The sequence below is a fragment of the Cricetulus griseus genome, chromosome 2, assembly GCF_003668045.3.
Source record: "Cricetulus griseus strain 17A/GY chromosome 2, alternate assembly CriGri-PICRH-1.0, whole genome shotgun sequence".
In the NCBI taxonomy this organism is placed as follows: domain Eukaryota; kingdom Metazoa; phylum Chordata; class Mammalia; order Rodentia; family Cricetidae; genus Cricetulus; species Cricetulus griseus.
The window spans coordinates 59,958,229-59,963,019 of record NC_048595.1 but is presented as its reverse complement, the minus strand read 5'-3'; the positions used below and the strand labels follow the sequence as shown (position 1 = coordinate 59,963,019).

Below are 4,791 nucleotides of genomic sequence, written 5' to 3'. Positions count from 1 at the left end.
CCAAAGAAAAATTTTTTTAAATGAACATCAATGCTCGACAGCAAATAATAGGAAAAATTAAAACAAAGTGATCAGTGACAAAAACATCTCCTTGTCCAAATAGAAATTATCTCATGGATATTGCAATGTATGGTACACTATGAAATCGGGTTATTCTAATGAACAGAAAAGTGATTAACATCAAATGAAATAAAAACAGTGATGAAGAATGAAAAAGGACATGTATGTCCGAGCTTAACTCCTGCACCACCACCACATTGCCGCTGGCATGGCCCCAGATTTTCATCTCATTGTTTTGCTAGTTTGGAACTTCAGACCAGTTTGGATGTTTCTGCCAGAACAAAAGGAAAAGATAGCCTTTCAAATGTAATTAGGGCATTATAAAGCACCCTAAAATAGATTTTACCTATTTGTATTTATTGTGACAGGTTATTGGTACACAAACTCAACTAATCAAATCAACAATTAGCCACTGGGCACCCTTTGTTGTATGGATTTGCTAGATAATAGAACAGACAGTAGACATTTTGCTAGCTATACATCCAGAATAACTAAGGGGTTTTTCTCATTATGATCTTTTGTTTTGTTTTGTTTTTTTGTCTTATGAAATACATCCACACATGTATTTACCAAAACTGGACCATATGTCAAGAACAGAGGTAGAATCTAAGATTGTAAGAATGATAGGGGTCTGGGGTCTGGGAGTGCAATTCAGTTGTTAGAGTACATACTGGAAGTCCTAGGTTTGCAAACACTCACACTCCCTTAAACTGGGTGTGGTGGCACTAGTAATCCCTACACTCAATGGGAGATAGAAGTAGGAGGACTTAAAAGTTCAAGGACAACTTTGACTACATAGGGAATTTGAGGCTAGCCTGGAACATATGAGACCTTACCTTTAAAAAAATTAATAAAAATAAAATAAGAATTAATGCTGGTACCTGCTGTCACAAAGTCCATGGCTCCATGACACAGAGGAGAAATTTCACCAAAACAATTTCTTTTTAATTCCATTGTGCCTAAGTTTGAGGTAGTTGTATGTGTCACACATAAGCAAGAGGTATAGAAAGCTAACACACACAGCCAAAGGATGAGAAAAAAAAAATATCGGCAGGATATTAGAAACTGTGACTGTGGGCCTCATTTCTACCTTTTAATACCTGGAAAGGGGAAGGAATACAGAAGCACATTCCTCATGCCCTTTGCCTTGAACTTAAGTATTTCTATGCTCACTTTCTTGGAGTTCCCTTATGGGAAAACAAATCCCACAATGAAAGAAAGCTGTCTTTTCAAGATCAGAAGCTGAGAAACATGTTTCTTATGTTAGTATTCTTTGGGAACATTACATGCTTAATGTTATATCTAAGTCATGGCTCTAAGGCAGTGTGTTGTGAACATACTGAATATACTTGATATCCACTCAGGCACCTAGTATAAAGGCTGTTTCCAGACATAATCAATGCACCAGGCATGCTTAACCCACAGAGCCTCTTCGAGTGTAAATTATTCCCCAAGAGTCATTTAAGCAACACATTTATACATTCAGAACAAGAGTGCCTCCCAAGTAATAATTTATTAATTTGGTAGGCTGTGTCCCTAATTTAATAAATAGCACCTCAAGGCCTGAAAATTAATCGAGGATGTTATGTAAGATGAGCAATATGAAGCACTGTAAATATTGAGATTCATTGATAGAGTATGAATGAGAATGTCTCCTAACCCCGCTGGAACCTCAGTGAAATAGCTGTGGGTAAAATACACATTAAATTGAAACAACTTGCAGGAAAAATTATCTCAAAGCTAGGATATTTTACAGTATCTTGATTCTTCATTTCCCCAAACACTAATAGGCATCTTTCCATTTTTTGGCTTTTTGTTGTTGTTGTTGTTGTTGTTGTGTTGCTGTTTTTGAGACAGGGTCTTATGTAGCCCAAACTCACTCTACAATTTAGCTCTTGATCTTCTGCCTACTAGCTCTCAAATGCTGGATGACAGGCGTATGCAACTTTATCATTCATTGCAAGCATGTGTATATTCATATATCAATATGGATGTGTGTGTATGTCTCTGTCTCTGTCTCTGTCTCTGTCTCTCTCTCTTTCTGTGTGTGTGTGTGTGTGTGTGTGTGTGTGTGTGTGTGTAGAAGCCACAGATCAACATTATATGTCTCTCTCTGTTCCTCCCCTTCTTGTTTTGTTAATAGGGGCCTGTCCATAATTCTAGAGCTTACCAATTCTGCAAGGCTGGCAACCAATAAGTTCCAGGGACCTATTTGTTTCTACTCCAGACCAGTGGGGGATGGGCCTTACGGATAAGCACACCATATATAAACCACACCTTTATATAGGCACTGAGCATCCAACTGAAGATCCTTATGCTAGTGCAGCAGACATTTTACCAACTAAGCCATCTCCCCAGCCTCTCCATCATTTGTTTTTGTTATATTTTTATGTGTAGGGGTGTTTTGACTACAGATGTATCTGTACACCAAGTGTGTGTCTGGTGCCTGTAGAGGCCCTAACAAAGGCTTCAGATCTCCTGAGACTGAAGATAGTTGCAGATAGTTGTGAGCTGCCATATTGGTGCAGGGGATCTAACTCAGGGCCCCTAAAAGAGCAGCCAGTGCTTTAAAACTGCTAAGCCAAGTCTCCAGCCCTCAGCCCTTTAATCATTCTTTATTTGACCTCTTCGATTTTCAGTGGATATTTTGTTTATTGTCATATACCAGTTCACCTCTTCCATTCATATAGAGTAAACTGGTAGCCAAAATAATCATTTTACCTTAAACATAAACTATGTTTTGTTTTATTGGGATATCAGGCCTAAATTAATAGACATGTCAAACAGTCAATTAAAGAACAGAAAAGGCACCCTTTTTTTTCCTGACATCTTAGTGGAGGCTGCAATGGTCGTCGCCACTCTCCGAGCTACATCATGCCTTCTAAGGATGACAAGAAGAAGAAAGATGCCAGGAAGTCAGCCAAGAAAGACAAAGACCCAGTAAATAAGTCTGGAGGCAAGGCCAAAAAGAAGAAGTGGTCCAAAGGCAAAATTCGGGACAAGCTCAACAATCTAGTCCTGTTTGACAAAGCTACAAACGACAGACTCTGTAAGGAAGTACCCAATTATAAGCTTATTACTACAGCTGTGGTCTCTGAGAGACTGAAGACTTGAGGTTCCTTGGCCAGGGCAGCCCTTCAGGAGCTACTTAGTAAAGGTCTTGTCAAGCTGGTTTCAAAGCCCAAGTAATTTACACCAGAAACACCCCAGCTGCTGGTGAAGATGCATAAACAGGTTCAATCAGCTGTACATTTGGAAAAATAAAACTTTATTAAATAAAAAAAAGAACAGAAAAGGAAAGGCTGGAGGGAGGGAGGGAGGGAAGGAAAGGAAGGCAGGACTCTGTGTACTACTAAATGGTGTGACAGGGGCTTGGGAATAACATAAAACCTCTAAGAAGTGAGAGATTTACTACCTCCTGGTAGGATCAGGTATCTTGGTTGAGTTAAGCAATTTACCATCAGCCCTGACTAATCCACAGGTATATTACCCACTCTGTAGCTAATCCACAATGGAATGATTTATGTGGATTTTTTTTCATGTAAATTTATGTTAGAGGTGGGAATTTTTTTTAACTGTACAAAATATACCTGACTGCATTTATTTATTTGTTAGTTTCCATTTATATTTTGGGGGGGGTGAGACAGGGTTTCTCTGTGTAGCTTTGGAGCCTAACCTGGCACTCGCTCTGGAGACCAGGCTGGCCTCGAACTCACAGAGATCCACCCTGCCTCTGCCTCCCGAATGCTGGGATTAAAGGTGTGTGCCACCAACGCCCGGCTTCCATTTATTCTTTTTCTCACAGAAAAGTTTATTTAGTTATTTCTCCTTTTTTCTTGGAACTTTTTCTACATTTTGTGATTTATCTTTAGACAGGGTCTCATTATTTAGTTCTGGTTGACCCAAAACTCTCTGCATAGAACAAACTGGCCTCAAACTCACAGAGAGATCCATCTACTTCTGCCTCCCCAGCACTGTATTAAAGGTGTGTACCATCATGACTGGCCCTAAATTTTCTAAATTAAGGGTTTGGGATATAGTTCTGTTGGTACAGAACTCATGGGTATGGGTTCCATCTCTAATGCTGCACAAAACAAGCCTGGCCTCAAATTCACAGATCTCCCTGCCTCTGCCTCCCAAGCACCGGGATTAAAGGTGTGCACCTCCACTGCCTGGCTTACATTCATATGGAATACGATAAATAAAAACAACTTTTGAAGGGGCTAGAGAGACAGTTTACAAGTATGTTCTGGTCTTACGGACCAACTTCTGCTCCAAGCATCCATACTAGGCAGCTCATGCCCACCTGAAACCTCAGACCCTGGGGGATCTGATGCCTCTGTCCTTTGAGGGTGTCCACATTCTCAAGTATTACCCACACACTGACATAAATGCATACACATAATTTTAAAAATAGTAAATCCAAAAACAGGAAATTATGTTAACAAGAAATTCTAAATTGGATTAATAAATTTGTTAGATAGGCTTCTTTCACAAAGAACTATTGATTTAGGAAACAATAGATACTACTTGATGGGGAAGAACGAATATCCATTATGATTGTGCTGAATCAAAAGAACCCTTGGAGGCTATTACCCATTGTACAACCCCTGTGAAATCAGATAAGGGAAAGTTACTGAAGGACTCCCCTCTAAACTATATATAATAGCAATCTGAGGGAAATTCAAGTTGTAAGTAGGAGATAAAATTACTAATGAATAGCAAAAGAAC

At 39.3% G+C, this 4,791-nt stretch overlaps 1 pseudogene; it reads left to right on the top strand.

Annotated features, from left to right (window-relative positions):
• The first annotated feature begins 2,912 nt into the window (after positions 1–2,912).
• Positions 2,913–3,290, top strand: LOC100769062 (annotated as a pseudogene).
• Positions 3,291–4,791: the final 1,501 nt, after the last annotated feature.